The 16,758-nt window shown below is 41.1% G+C and overlaps 1 protein-coding gene across 7 annotated transcripts in view; it reads right to left on the bottom strand.

Moving 5' to 3' along the window:
• Positions 1-10,136, bottom strand: part of ELMOD1 (ELMO domain containing 1) — a 44,449-nt gene extending 34,313 nt beyond the window's left edge. For 2 of the 7 annotated variants that reach the window (XM_087894648.1, XM_087894654.1), the window contains exon 1: positions 9,729-10,136. The gene's annotated coding sequence lies outside the window, so the exon portion shown is untranslated. Of the gene's footprint in view, positions 1-9,012 lie in introns of all 7 variants that reach the window. The other 5 variants (XM_087894651.1, XM_087894655.1, XM_087894649.1 and 2 more) reach the window with 4 other exon arrangements.
• Positions 10,137-16,758: the final 6,622 nt, after the last annotated feature.

The following is a 16,758-nucleotide window of genomic DNA, read 5'->3' as shown; positions in this document are numbered from 1 at the left end:
AAGAACTGCAGTGATTCACTTAATAAATGTGGCGATGTCAGGGCATTTATTAATCCCATGTTTGGCTCTGGGACTAATTACCCTGGTTTAGAGGAGGAGATGATCCTTGTTTGCAATATTCCAAAAAGAAACGCGAAGAAGGTTTCTAATAAAACTCATTTATTTGTTATAAAGAAAATAAAACACCTCACTATCTAAGAAAAGTTAATTGTTACATGTTTGAAAGTAATTCTTGCCGGCTATGTGAGCCGGACCTCTGGCAAGAGAACAAAGGAAAAAGTGTGAGAGCAAGTGAAGGAATGTGGGTGGATGCGGAAACACGTAGCTTACTGATAAGAAGTTGGCAAAGCTACGGAGAGTCTGACAGTCCAGAAATAATGAAGCTCAGCTGGGAAATAAAATAACGCAGTGACAGGCAAGAAAAGTCGTAAAATGGGACAAGCTCACTTAACAAATGTTTCACTTAGCAACATAAATTTTGGGCTCAATTGTGGTCGTAACTCAAGGACTACCTGTATTATTCTACTCTTTTCTTTAAGAAATGTAGCTACTATGATCTACTATTCTACTATTAGTCTGACCTAAGTACTACGCTTAGTCTGACCTAAGCGTAGTGCACAAAAGTATCTGCTACAACGTCCTACCTGTCAATGACTACTTCAGCTTCAACCGCAATAATACACGAGCAAATAATAGATACAAACTCAAGGTAAACAGCTCCAAACTCGATTGCAGAAAATACGACTTCAGCAACAGAGTGGTCAATGCTTGGAATGCACTACCTGACTCTGTGGTTACTTTCCCAAACCCCCAAAACTTTAACCTTAGACTGTCTACTGTTGACCTCACCCCTTTCCTAAGAGGTCTGTAAGGGGCGTGCATAAGAGCACCAATGTGCCTGCCGTCCCTGTCCTAATGTCCCTTTTTATTTGTATCCATTTCATGTATTCATAATCATGTTTATATTTATATCTGTTATCTTATACGTATTTGACAAAGTAAAAAAAAATATTTTCTTTAAGAAATGTAACTACAACCCAATATTTTGTTTGACAATGTCACCCCACCACAAGGGACAAAGCAATTGGTGGAAGGAGTAAGCATGCTAGCTGAAATCCAGTATTTTATTCATACCAATAATGCCCTTCTGTTTATTTCAGGGAGGTGGTTTGTCCTAATTCTAGAACAGAAATCGGAGGGGTTGGGGGAGGGGGGGAGAAGAAAGCAGCAAGAAATCATTCCACTTCAAAATTATTCCACCTCTCTCAAACACCCTCATTTCGCATTCAGCTGTGTTACTCTAGTTTGAGATGTACAATCCCACAGCAGCCCTTGACACATATAGATAAGAGTAAGCAATGCTATTTGGAAAGGCCACTAAAATTCCATATTTAGCAAAAGGCAGGAACAATGCCAAATATCTGCACAACTTTTAGATGAGGCACTGAAGATACTCCCAATTGCCAGCTGGAGCGAGGCAAAAAAGCAGTGCTTTCCTATAAGCAGAAGGTTTTTGAAAAAAGTGACAAAGAGAAAAAAAAATCAGCCAACTTATGTAGCAACACATTAGCATTTTGCAGCTAGAATGCAGCTTGGCTGTCTAATCCTATTGTATCTGTCAGCCAACTCCCCAGGCACAAGCAATAAAGAAAAGGTATCCTGTCATTCAACAGACTTTATAATTCAAATAAACATACTTCTCTGGATCTCTGGTGCAGCATTATTTACTGCAGGCTCTTGGTCTGTAAAATCAGACAGCTTTAGATTTAAATCTGTAGTTGTAGTTCAATTAAAAAAAGGGGGAAAAATGAATAATAATAATAATAATAATAATAATAATAATAATAATAATAATTTTATTTCTATACCGCCCTTCTCCCGAAGGACTCAGGGCGGTGTACAGCCTATTTAAAAACATAGACAAACAACAATTTAAAATTTAAAATAATTAAATAAATTATAAATAAATAAATATCTATGTATGTTTCTATGCATTTCGAAAAAGCTTGTGCCTTTCCTTAATAAATAGCACTGAACAATTAAAAAAACAAACAAACATGTGGATTATCTTTTGGGAGGACACGGTACTTTCAATGACCCTAAGAGCAATATTATTGGGAATGTAAGTTCCTAAGGGACTTTGTTGGTAAGGTCGGTTGTTAGCTCTCTGAGAATTGTTGAAGCCACTTGGGGCTTTATCTGTATCTATGTCACCTGAATTAGAATGCAAATGGATATGGGACCTTCCTGAGATTGCTGAAAGGACTGTGTTGTAGACAGTGTGTTGTAGGTAGTGTTGTGTTCTGCCCCCTCGGTTGTTCAATTTTAATATAGATGGCCCAATTTCAAACTAGTGGCCCTCTCTGTCCAAAATGTGGACTTTGCTGTCTTCAAAAGAGTGACCTTTGTGTCAGGTTTCGATGCTATCTCAAAATAAATGAATTTCCAAACTGCCGATCTTTGAGGAAATTTTCTCTTTATTGAGCATAGTGATCTGTCCCTGGCTCTTTCGCGGTCAGCACTGACCTTTGGCCCCCCCAAACCCTCCCTTTCTGATCCCCAATTCTCTGCGTCTCATTGGCTATCTTCCAAGCCACTCTCCTCATCCCATCTCCGTCAAATCACAGGAATGTCCTCCCATCTCCGAGGAAACAGAATCTTCAAAGGAATTAAGTAGGCAAAAGTTCAAGCTTCTCCTCCCTTTTCATATGTCAGCGCTGGAACGCTGACATTTTGTCTTTTAGATAGACAAAGGATAGAAAAACATTACAGAGGGTGGTGAGTACAGCACAAAACATCATGGGCTGTCCCCTGATACCACTAGATGAGATTGCTGCCTTAGAAGAGTGAGGAAAATTATCAGGGACGACTCTCACCCAGGCCATCACTTTTTAATCCTCCTACCATCCGGAAGGAGATATAGAAGCATAGCCAGGTGCACAAACAGGCTGAAGAATAGTTTTGATCCGTGAGTTGTCAGACTCCTGGATGAGAAATAACATCATAACTACGTAGTACGATGGACTTGCAGGGCTGGCGCAACGTGTAACATGTTCACATTGGTGTAATAGGACTGGGTATTTTGTTAATATGATTTATTGGGTTAGGGATTTTCTGCTTCACTGTGAGTTGTATTATGTTGGGGGGGGTGCACTGAGGGAGCTCAACCAATCTCATTGTACATATGTTGTGCACTGACAATAAAGATTTGAAATTGAAACAGATTTCAGATGGATTACTGAATCTTGTCCTGATGGATTTGTTCTCCTGTGTCACAAGGGGAAGGGCAAAGCTCCCACAATGGGACTGTGGGCAGGTGATCCTCCATAGACTTTGGAGAAGCCAACTCACTTAGGACAACAAACTTCAGAAAAAGCTAATAGTAAACTGCTAGTTCCTTATTTTGTTATGCTACAGATAAGCCTTCCTTAATTTGACATCTTCTGGGGAAAAACAGGTTGCTTTGACAAATATTGATTTGGCAAGAAACCAAGCAGTGGACTCATCTTACAGGTAAATGGATGAATGTGTGTTTGTGTGTATAGTTTTCATTCACTCCTAGAACTAGGGAAAAAATGTATGATCTATCATGGCATTAAACGCCTCCACCTTCTCCTTTGAATTTTTTGAAAAGGAAACTTAGCAGCTCATAAATTCTACCATCAAGAGCTACAAAATGTGTAATTTTTCACAGGATGGGGAAAAATTATTCTTGTTCTTAGAAGCTCTTGCTTTGCTTGCTTTCTCATGAGGAGACAAATTCTCCTTTGAGTGGATCTCAAATTTGGTGTTGTCATAACTTAGATGGAGGCTGCTTCCATTCTATCTCACTGGAGCTTTTGTTACACATCAACTGCTCTACTTAAGCTTGGGGACGCCACACCATCAGCACAACCGAAACACATGGAGCAGAACAAGATAATCTGGATACTGCCAGGTTAGTTAATACTAACTAGTTAATAGTTGCTTAACTATTGCTTCTCTAAGGAACATAGGCAACTGTGGCTAAGGTGAACTTTGCACAAATCTGTTTGATGTACCCAATGGAATCGTTTCCTAGATCGAGGTCTTGCTCGCATTCACTTATGCCTTGGTCACCACCCAATTGGATAACTGCAATGCGCTCTGTATGGGGCTGCCCTTGAAGACTATACAGAAACTTCAACTGGTCCAGAATACAGCAGAGCACACAGTAATGGGGGAGGTGGGGGGGAAAGGCTAGGTTTGCCCATGTAACACTTCTAACTGCACTGGCTTCCGGTTTCATTTCGGATGCAATTCAAGGTGCAGATCATCACCTTTTGAAGCCCAATATGACTTAGGGTTAGGATACCTACCAGACTGTCTTTCCCTAAGGACATCTACCAGTCCTTCCAGATCAGATAAGGTGAGCACATTCCTAGTCCCTTTCTCTAAATATTGCCATTGAATGAGGGCTAGGAAGCATGCTTTTTCAGTGGCAGCGCCTGCCTTATGGAACACTGTCCCCTGAAGTTCATCAGGCCTCCATCTTTTTAGCTTTCTGTAAAGTTTGAAGACCTTACTTTTCCCCCAAGGGTTGGGAGAAGATGAGATGATGGCACATTAGCATGACCGGCACCAGTGTTGTGTTGCTTTTAATGTTTAATCTTTTAATTTTATAAATTTTAATGTTATAGGTTTTAAAATGATTTTTGACTGGGAACCACCCTCAGCTGGCTGAAAGATAGACATAAATGTTATAAATAAATAAATAAATGACATTATAATTGACATAATTCATAATTCAAGGGGTGTGGTGGCCTAGAGGCGAAGATGCTCCCCTCTCACTCAGAAGGTTGAGAGTTCTATCCCAGGCAGTGACAGATGTTTCTGTAGCAGGGCACAAAGAGAAAATATCTGCTGTGATCTCCACATAGGAGTCAGGAAGGGCATCTGGCCAGTAAATGCTGAGCTCCATTCAGTTGCCCCTGACTCTACGCCGAATTAAGGGATTACAGGGTTGTAAAAAGAACAAAAATGATGTTATAATTTAATTGGTGTTTGGGAAGCAATATTTCTTCACTATCTTCACCCACAGATTAAGAGAAACTCTGAAGGTCTCATCATCAATAGATGCGTGGGGAAAGCAGCTGTCAAAACTCCGTTAGAGGAGCAGCCACATCTTTCCTGGGGACATCAGATTGTTATAATTAAAGAATCCACACAGCTTGGTACCCTGTTTTAAAGAACTGCAATGTAAATTACATTCATTTCCCATTGAGGTTAATGCTGGAATCTAAATTATTTAAGAATGGAATGCTTACAGCATCTTAAAATGGAAAGAAGGTAGAAGCTTTGGAGCCAGAAGTATAGTACTCCCTGGCACCCTGCTTCCTGCCAATTCCTCAGTCCATGTCTTTGACAATTCTGATGTCAACCCTGAAGCTGACCTGACCAAACCATTTTGAGGCTTTAGTGTTGCCACACTGGAGCTGAGGGATAGGGAAGGGGGAATAGAGATAGGGGGGGGGGTTGTAGTCAAAACAAAATACTTTCTCCTGGAAACCAAGGACATTCCCACAGGTGACCAGAGAGAGGAGGAGCGATGTCGCCTGGCAACCAGATGGAACAGGGATTGGACCATGTGACTGACTATTTGGGAAGAGGGAGAAACTTTTATTTAGGTGAAAACCACGGGAATATTCAGAGTTGTTTTTCACCAGCCTATGCCCATATGATACGTCCAATAAACCAATTTTTTGAGGAACCTACTTTGAGGAATCTGTTTGTTATGGGCGTATTACTTGACATCTGATTCTGCAGGACTGGCTGTGGCCTCTGAGCCACAAACATCTGGATAATCCTCAGATGACAGCAAAGAGAGTTCTCCATTCCTCTTTGTTTCCTCAACGTAATTTTATTGCAATTATTAAAAACAAATGCAGAGGAAATGCAAAGATCCTCAGTCATACAGTAAGCATAGTTCAACACAGTGAACTATATTAGTTAATAACTGGTTAATTTCAGAATAATATTGAGATGTACATAAGGAGATGCATTCCCAGGTTAGACATGCCAAATTTATCATGGTTATATCCCAGAATCAAAGAATCTTGGTTATATCCTACTGAGAGACTGGAAAAGCGCATTACCTAAAATAGCACAGAGTGTACCTTACCACTTTTTGAAAAGGTTATTTTTCTACTAATAAAAAAAAAATGACTCCATACCTTTTGGCATAGATTTTGTATTTTACAAGCAAAGATACATTTTTATGTGAAATTTGGTAGATTGATATTAAATGATTAAATGAATATATAGCAAATCTAGGTAATGTATATTAACTTAATATGTTCATTCTCTAGCCGCCCCATTTATTTTATTTTATTTTATTTTTTTATTTTTATTTGCTCTGATATCATAAGTAAGTTTTTGCTTCCACCTCTGGTAATCATCTGGATTTCTGCAGCTCATGCTTAGTGCTGGAGTGGATTATGGAGAAAAGGAAACAAATGGGAGTAAAGCTGCAATTGGTATTACTTTGCCCTCCACAACTGTTCTCGAGTCAGCTGTTGTTTCGGGATGCAGAGTTCCAGCAGAGGCCCTGGAGGCCTTGACATCTTCTCAGGGATCACTATTGGCTACTCTCTTCTTTTGTGTTTGTAAAGAGGAGAAAAAACAGGCACAGCAAAATTGGGATGTTAAGCAAAGAGATATATTTTGCACTGCTTTGGGGCCAATGTCAAGCACAAGGAATCAGAATCACATGTGAAGTTCTAGTTCAGAAGATTTATTGCTCAAGCCTCTGCATAAAAAATATAGTCAGATATTGATCAGCACTAAATTGGTGCTAAATAAGGGTCAATGGAATTCAAGGAGTGTGGCAACATAAGGATTCCAGACTGATAACTCTCTTAACTCCACCCCCAGGCTCTGCCTCTTCTTCTTCTTCTACATAGAATCCTACAACCTCATTGAAGTTTAATTTGTGAGTTAAATCCCACTGAAATACATAGGAGTAGATATGTACATTTGTACTGTGACCAAGGTGGGACTTAATTATGAGTAAATTGCCATAGGATTGAGCTGCAGTTCTACAAAAACTTACCTAGAACTCTAGCTGATTGAACACCATTGAGCTAAGTCCATGATGGCAAACCTATGGCATGCGTGCCTGAAGTGGTACGCAGAGCCATGTTGCCTGGCACGCACGGCGTCACCCATTCCTTTTTTGGGTTACTGGCGCGCATGCGCGCATGATGATCAGCTGGTCTTTTTGCATGCGGCAGTGCCAGAACCTAGAAGAACTGGTCTTCCATTTTCTTGTGTGAGCATGCGCGCCGGCCAGCTGATCGTTGTGTGTGCATGCAGGTCAGAAACCCAGAAGACTAGCTGGCTAAACCCAAAAGTTCAGTAGCTGAAACCGGAAGTTCATTTTCAGGCGCGTGCATGTACCCTGGTCAGCTCCTGTTCCATGTTGCGGTCCAGGTGCACGCACACACGCACTCTCTTTTCGGCACTCGGTGCTGAAAAGGTTTGCCATCACTGAGCTAAATCATATGCAGGATTTGACTGATTTTGATTTAAGATATTGAGTGAAACCAGCCAGGGCAGTTTATGAATTGTGACTTGTAGCATTTTCATGGTTTAGCAAACAGTGGCTTACTGCACTGTGAACTCTTGGTATATTGTGTGAATCCAATCTATGTGATTAATTTATGGTTAAGTGTGCCTGTATAGTTCAACGCCAATCCTTAAAATGGGATGTTACTCATCTGAGCAACTCGTGATTACATTATAGAAAAATGTATTGTAAGAACACAGCCATCATTTCAGTTCTACAACAAAAGGAAATTAGTGAGCTCTTCAGAGCCACTGTATAAACAAATCACCCAGAAATCTTGAGATAGCCATTCCAGAATCAGCTATGGTATCAAACTATGTCCCAAGGGTGTTTTTTTTTTTCCAGATGGCAACTGGACTTTCTTAGTTTTTTTTTTTTTTTAAGACGTTTCACTTCTCATCCAAGAAGCTTCTTCAGTTCACGTCATCAAAAGAAAAAACAAGAAAGCCCAGTTGCCTCCTGAAAAAGCACCTTTGGGACAACCATGACCTGGATGACTGAGAATCTCTACAGACTTTTGTATCAAACTATGGTTTGATTAGAACTGTATCTGAGATGTAAAATCCAGGAGACATTTATTTTGCTGCCATCTATTGGTAATCTAGATTTTTGCACCCCAGATCTGTTAGTCTTAGAACCTATTCAGTGTACTGGTACAACATAAATTTCCTTTGTCCTAAAGAATGTTATGCAAAGGGTGTCTCTTTTTCTCTCATGAGAAACAGAAGGAAGAGGAAGAAAAAAAATTACTCTCCTTTGAACACGAAAGTTGGCCTTTTAAAAATTGGTTGAAACAAATGAAGTCAGGACTCCAGAGAGCACCTTAAACCCACTTGCTTCATTGTTCTTCCTGTCCCACTTCTCTGCAATACTCTGTTCTTTGCTCCAGATGGGTTTTTAAGTCAGATCTGCTCTTTTTTTTTAATTCCTATTTTATTTTGTGGCGCTTAAGCGTCACGGTTATTTGTTTCACAACCCCACATCAGAATCAAGAGGCGATCAATAATAAATGACAAAAACGTATTCATGACACCCTAACCTCCCCTGGACAGGAGGAAAATGTTTGCGCCACAACCCTAGCACCGTCCTAGGATCCAACAGCTTATCCAGCAACACTTTGCATTGAAAGGTGGGGGGGGGATTTTCTGCCAGGTTAAAGCACCTGGAGTAGGATCACCTTCCTAAAATGGTCAGCTCTGACAGTGCCCCAGAAACCCAACCTGTGAATTAAATTTAAAAAAAACACACACACCTGCAAATAATAATAACAACAATAATAATAATAATAATAAACCATTAGCTCCAATGGTATTTGTGATGCATTTTTGAATGTTCAGTTGACTGAGTTTCATGCTTAATGAATGAAGTAAATAATACTAATACTAATACTAATAATAATGAAAAGTCCATTTTCTTTCCGTACTCACCTTCCTGGGGCGCCTCTTTCCCCCCTTTGCTAAACGGCAGGGGTGACTTTTGGAAGGCAGAGTGTGGAATCCCTCGCCCTCGCCCCCGCCCCCCCTTAAACCACAGCCAGGGTGAATCCGCCAATATCCCCGGAATCGACTAGGGAAAACCACTCGGCCACAGCGGGCCCGTGCAGAAACGACGGATTGCCCCCCAAAGCCCACAATCAATAACCGCAATGCCGCCGCCGCCCCCCACCTCCTCCTCCTCCTCCCCCCCTTTTGCGGGCTCGGAGGTCCAGATGGTGGAACCGGTCAGCGGGGTAACCGTGTGCGCCCCGGGAGCTCGCGCCGTTCCTGATGATTAATTGATCGCCGGTCGCTAGGCGACCAGCGCTGGGGTTTAAAGACTCCCCCCTCTCCCCACTCGCCCGTGATCAACACTACCACCAGCAGCAGCAGCAGCCCCCCCCCTCCACAATGTAAGCAACGCAGCCTTGGGGTGGGGGGAATGAATTAAGCTTGCGCTGCCCGCTGCAATAATAATACGCGCATCATTTCGACGCAGCGCTGAGATGCAAAGGAAAAGAAGGGCAAGGTTTAAAAGGGGTGGGGGGTTATGCCAAGGGTCGGGGATCCAGGATAAAGGTATTTCCGCAGCTGCAACAAGAAATGGGGGGGGCGGGAAATATGAAGGCAAAGGGACCCTACTACCCCAGCCCCAGCCGCTTACTCACCCTCTCCTCAAGCCCACCACAGTGCCAGCCCACCGTCCAGGCGAGATTTTTTTCAGAACGGCGAGAGTCCCGGGGGCGCCTCTGGGAATGTGGGTCACCCCCGCAAGGCTTCGAGGAGGGAAGGCAACGGCCGCCCCGCAGACAAGAGTCGCCGCGCTGGGCCAGGTGAGGCGCAATCGCTGCCGGCAGCCTGGAGGACCGGGAAGCCACCCGCTCGGCCCGCCGCCTGCCGGTCAGAAAGGAGAAGTGCGAGGTCAAGGGAGAGCGCGGAGGGGGCCCCCCGGAGAGCGAGGGTCGGGCCTGGTCTTGTGTGAAGGCAGCCTCCTCAGGGTTTAGGTTCGCTGAGTAAACGGGGTTTACTAGCCAAGGAGGGAAGCCGGTTGTGCGAACGCAGCCTTTTGCCGACCTGGTTCTGAGAAGAGTCTTGAGTTTGGGCTTCTGCGTTTCCATGCTTCTCTCTCCCGCTGGAAAGCAGCTCGCCTGGGAATACAGTTGTAGTTTGGTAGTTTATCCAGGCACTATTTTTGAGCCTAAAAGATAAATAGCTATTTCCCAGAAGCCTACATTTCCAAGGATTGAATTGAAAATTCTTTTTCAAGGAAATGTCCTTTTCATGTATTACTTTACACCATACAATCCTAAAGGTGCTTTTTCAAGACGGAACTGGGCTTTCTGGTTTTGTTTTTTTAAAAAAATTATTTTATTTTATTTATTTTGCCGAGTACATATTAGATAATATATATAAGTATAAGCATGAATTGAATACATAAAATGAATACAATTAAAGGAAACATTAGGACAGGGACTAATTTAATAAAGAAAAACAAATTTTCTTTGAAGATGTTTCGCTTCTCATCTTCTTAAGCTTTGAAAGAGCTGAAGAAGAGCTGTTTGGATGAGAAGCGAAATGTTTTCAAAGAAAAACCAGAAAGTCCAGTTGCCTCTTGAAAAAGCACCTTTGGGACAACCATGACCTGGATGACTGAGAATCTCCATGGACATTTACACCATACAAGTTGCCCTGTTGGGTTTACATTCCTTTCCCTGAGTACATTAACATTTACCTTAAAATGCTCCTATAGGTAAGAATAAAAGGCCATTTATAGTCTGCAGTGGGATAGAGGTTTTACTTCTACAAAAAATCTGAACTTGGCAGACTTCTCACTGAACTTGCAGTGGTAGAAACCCTTGACTAAATTCACACATGAACACATCTGCAGCCACCATGTGAATGATTTACTTATTAGCAATGCTGGTGCCGTGATCAAAGCTCTAAACGACTTAGTGCACAATAAAGCAGTATCCATGCCAACCATAATATCTAATGAATGGCACAATTAAGCAATCATAATATTTTGATCATAAAACCACAGAACATGAATGGTGAGAACCTAGAAGTCCTTACATACCCAGATCTTTCTATATGATCTCTGAATGCCCTTCAAAAGAGACAGATCTTCAAAAAATTTCTAAATTCCAGTAGTAAGAGTGAGGAGCGTCTATCCAGTGATGTTGCTGTTTGGACGCAGTTAATGTTTAGTATGGCGTGTAAACAGAGTGAAGGTTAATGCAATGTGTGAATCCAACATTCTGTTCCTGCAGCAGTGAATGGGAGTGCATTACGGGTAGTTCTCAATTTATAATCACAATTGCAACCGGAATTTTGAGTGTAACATGATGCCTTTATTAAGCAAGTCATCATATGATTGGACATGACTTTATGACAATTTTTTTACTGCAGTTGTTAAGTATATCACATTAAGTGAATCACGTGGTTGTTAAATGAATCCAGCTTCCCCAATTGACTTTGTTGAAAGCTGACTGAAAAGATAATAAATCCTGATTACGTGACTGCAAGATGTTGCAACCATTGTAAATGTGAGCCGGTTGCCATACATTCAGATTGCAATTATTTGGCTGTAGGGTTGTATGACAATCATCACTTCAAGAATAGGTCTTAAGTCACTTAAGTCTGTTATAACTTCAAAATTTCAATCCCAATTTTGATTGTAACTTGAGCACTACCTATAATGGGCTCACATTCACTGCTGTAGGAACAGAATATTGGATTCAGTAGTTGGGTTCACACATTGAATTAAGGTTTCATTCTGTTCATACACCGAACTAAACATTACATGGGTCTACAAAGCAAGCTCCACTCAACGTATACTCCTCAACTACTGGAATTCAGAAATTTTCTTAATACCAGTAGCATTCTTCTGTTGAGAAATCTAACTCAAGTGTGTACATTTTGTAAAACCATAATGTAGTTTGTTTTATCTAGGCTTAATGCTATCTGCTTGGCTTATATCTTTGCATATTGTATAGTCAACCCAGTTATCCTATTCCACAAATTGTGGTTTAATTTGTGTATGAATGCAGGCTTATCCTCAGGGGTGAAATCTAGCAGGTTCTGAAAGGTTCTGGAGAACCGGTAGCAGAAATTTTGAGTAGTTCGGAGAACCAGCAAATACCACCTCTGGCTGGCCCCAGGAGTGGGGAGGGAATGGAGATTTTGCAGTATCCTTCCCTTGCCACACCTACCAAGCCATGTCCACCAAGCCATGCCAACAGAACCGGTAGTAAAAAAATTTGGATTTCATCACTGCTTATCCTCCATCAATTCACAACATTGCAAAGCTGGATGCCTGTCCCATATACCCACATTTCCTTTTAGTTGGGAAATGTCATTCTGGTCTTAAGAATCAACAAGACTTTTATCACCCATTGTAGTGCCCCAGTCCTTTAAGTGCTCCATTTATTTTTGCAAAGCTTTTGCCAATAGAACAGTTCAAGGACTGGGCAACCAATTTAGCACCTTAGAAGAAAAAAGCAACTAGGGACTGCTTAAATTCTTAATTAAACTTGTAAGTAAATTAAACTTAAACGCTACTGTGGACTATAGCCAAAAAATACATTGCTTCAATCAATGGGATCTAAGCCAAAAGCCATCTAGGCTTTCAGGATATTCAGCACTTTACAGTGCCTTAACAAGACACACAGATGCAGAAACGCAGGATGAGAAGGGCTTTTGCTGAAACCCACTTGATTACTTGTGGTACCCATGAGGTTGTCTCTTGTGACCTCCATGAAATCCTTGATCTCCAACTGTAGCAAGGAACCAGCTGCTAAGGGGAAAACATTAGTGATAAATGTTGCTAAGATCCTTCAAATACAATGTTTCTTTGAGTTTCCAGAGAGGTGGTTGTGTTAATAATAATAATAATAACAACAACAACAACAACAACAACAACAACAACAACTTTATTGTCATTGTACGTGTATACACAGTATACCCATACAACGAAATTCACTTAACACCCAAAGACCAGGTCCAACACACAAAATAATCCCCAAACACACTCCTACCCACCACAATTCCCCACCCCTAAACCACCCAAACTTCCACACAACAGACCAAGTAATGCTGTCCAACAGCTCACTGATGGTGGCCCTTTAGTTCATTGTTGAGTGCAATTATAGCTCTGGGATAAAAACTATTCAGAAAATGTGTGGTCCGAGTTTTAATTGTTCTGTATCTTCTGCCAGAAGGCAACAGTCCAAAAAGATTGTAAGCAGGATGGGAAGAGTCTTTCATACCAGAAACAAAGTAAACATAAACAAAAATAGATCAATTACTCCTTATGTTATCATAAAGTTATTTATTGGTGTTCTTTTGAAGACACTCTACAGGTGAATTTTGCTACAAAGTGAAGGATATAGGGAAGGACCTGACCGCTTATTCTATCTCTGGAGTTTCCTCTAATCTGATTAGCCAAAACTAACAAGATGATCAAAGGCAAGAACTATACAGTAATGTAAGCCCTAAAATAGTTTTTTTTTAAAAATTCAGATAAGAACAACAAAAAATCAGAACTTCCTAGTCTCATCCATTTTGCACCATCACCCTGCTTTCTGTGGCCCTCACTTTCCCCAAATATGCTGTATGAAGCAAGTTGCCCATTTCTTTATGAAGAAAGAGCCATTTCATGTCATTTGACTAAGGAAGTTGCTTTGGATAACAGAAGGTAGGACATAAAGAAGGAATGCAAAGTGTTAAAAGGCTCCTCTTGCTTCTGCTCCTGCTCTTCTCTTCCTCCTCCTCCCTCCTCCTCCTCCTTCTGTCCCGCAGGTGCAGGGTCCGCTTTTTGGATCATTGAACACCATTTTGCACGATCAGCTGCGTCTCCAGGGCGCAGGCCCACAGCTTGCATATCTTTGTTGATGGTGTCTTGCCATCTCTGTTTTGGACACCCATGAGGTCGCTGGCCACTGACTCTACTTGGTAGGCAGTCTTGGCAACAGTGGAAGGTGCTGCTTTCTGGATATGTCCATACCAGCAGAGCCGGTGTTCTCTCATCTTCTCTATAATCGGTGCCACACCAAAATGCTGTTGAATGGTGTCATTTGTGATGTGGTCAAGAAGGGAGATTCCCGATATCCAATGGACCATTTGCATTTCCATAGCATGGAGATAGCTTTCAGTCCCTGTTGTTGCTGCTCAGCATTCAGTGCCATACAGTACAACAGGGTGGATGGTTGTCTTGTAAATCTTAGATTTAAGACTGATTGGCATTTGTCTGTCACATAGCACACCAGTGAGTTCTCACAAACACATCCAGGCTGCATTCACCCTTGCTTTCACCTCGCCATTGATGACACCATTGCCTTGGAGATGGGATCTCAGATACTGAAAAATATCCACCTTCTTTAGATTTTCCCCATTGATTCAAAGCTTTCGAGGAATGTTAACAGTCTCTAAGTACTCAAAAAAGGCATAAAAGGCATATTCAATGTAGGATTTGATTTGCTATATGTTGCCATCAAGATGTCAGAATTTTGAGATTGGCCAGGTCAAGAAACAGACACACTGGGATTTCAGGAATGCTATTTTATTTCAAAATAGCCTTTAAGGGAATTTTAAAATGACACCTAGGTCAAGCCAGGTCTGTTCTGAATCTTTTTCCCATGCTTTCTACTTTCCCATGATTAATTAGTTTCACTCTCCCATCTCATTTTCAAGGCCAGAGCCAAATTCCCCCATGTAGCTGTAATTCTTTTGCTAGTATTGAAGTAAAATCCAGGCTTTTTGACTACTTTTTATACACATGGAATAGGAAGAAGTTCATTTTTCAGAAATGCACAATAATTGGGTTGGTCTTCATTGTCCCTAAAAGTTCTTCCTGCATTATACTTTTTAATATCACAGAAGAAGGTATTTTTTTTAAAAAAAAAAAACACTTTACCAGACAATATTTTTAATACTGTAATTACATTTTTTATACTATAATACTGTAATTACATTTAATTACATTTGAAATAAATCAAAACAAATTTCTGTATCCAGTAGAATTTGGTATACATTCATATCCATAAGCTTAGAAAAATTGCACATCTCGATTCCATAAAAATGATAAGCTCTTGACTTTTAATCTTGTGTGGGTATTAAACACAACCCATTGTGGTTGCCTAGTATCACCAAAGTACTCTGAAACAATACTAGTTAACTTGTTTCCAGAAAACAAGGAAAACTGGTGTTACACACACTTCTCAAAATATGTTCCCTAGCATAGAAGCCACCATCAAAAGCTCTGTTGACTTGTCTATATGCAATCACTTACTCTATGTATGCTTGCCTTTTTCATATTTTTGTACCTAATGTTATTAATATTATTTTAATTGTTACCCAGAGTTGCTTTGCAGAGTAAGATGGGTAGCACATTATTAATTTATTTATTAAATTTACCTTCAGAGAAAAGGTGTCCTCAACAACTCTTCTAGATGTCTATAATAGGCAAATTTCATTTTGGCAAACAATAATGTACCACTTTGAATAGAATTAAAAAAAAAAACTTTCTTGTAACTTTAAAGATACACTAATCAGCATAAATTAAAATGAAATTTTGTTGCATTCACCTCTCAAAAGATAATGATTATGCATATACCCATATACACACACGACACAGAGAAACATCACAGTCTAGTTTGAATGTATACATATACATGGTGGAAGAAAAAGAATCCTACGAGTTTATAAGACAGATGGCATAAGGAACAAAGCTGCTACAGCATCTAGTAGTCCTATTATAGATACTTCGAAACCTTCTCCCAGAAAGGAGCAACAGAAACAGACCCAGGGGTGAAATCAAGCAGGTTCTGACAGGTTCTGGGGAACCGGTAGCAGAAATTTTGAGCAGTTCAGGGAACCGGTAGCGAAAATTTTGAGCAGTTTGGAGAACCAGCAAATACCACTTCTGGCTGGCCCCAGAGTGGAGTGGGAATGGAGATTTTGCAACATCCTTCCCCCAGGAGTGGGGAGGGAATAGGGATTTTACAGTATCCTTTCCCTGGAGTGGGTTACAGTATCCTTCCCCTGGAGTGCAATATCCTTCCCCCAGGAGTGGGGAGGGAATGGGGATTTTGCAGTATCCTTCCCCTGTAATGGGGAGGGAATGGGGATTTTGCAGTATCCTTCCCCTGGAGTGGGGTGGGAATGGAGATTTTGCAGTATCCTTCTTCTGCCATGCCCACCAAGCCACACCCACCAAGCCACACCACGCACACCAAGCCACACCCACAGAACCGGTAGTAAAAAATTTGGATTTCACCACTGAACAGACCATGATGTGGGTGTTATGTGTTATAAGCACATAACACTTATAAGCAGCATCCTGAATAACAGGACATGAGTTTCCTATAATTTTCTCGGCTGTCCTCACCACTCTCTGTATGGACTTTCTGTCTGAGGCACTGCTGCCACCAAACCAAAGTAATGCAGTTTGTTAAAACGCTCTCAATTGTGCCTCAATTGATTCAAAAATCTAGTTTTGAGTAGATTCTTAGCTCTGAAATTCTTCATTGTCACCATAACAAACAGGCAGAATGTATTGTGCTGCAAATATTGCCTGGTTGATACCAGAAAACATGCCAGTTATGATGATCCATGTCCATATCCTGAGGTGGGCATGAGGGGGTAGGGGGAAACAGGAAAAAAAACAAGGTTGAAAGGAGGCAATGGGTGAAAGAAGGT

The sequence above is a fragment of the Pantherophis guttatus genome, chromosome 5 (genome assembly GCF_059756535.1).
Source record: "Pantherophis guttatus breed Tessera chromosome 5, ASM5975653v1, whole genome shotgun sequence".
Taxonomy (NCBI): domain Eukaryota; kingdom Metazoa; phylum Chordata; class Lepidosauria; order Squamata; family Colubridae; genus Pantherophis; species Pantherophis guttatus.
Note: the sequence above shows the minus strand (reverse complement) of the source record. Positions and strands in the feature narration are given on the sequence as shown.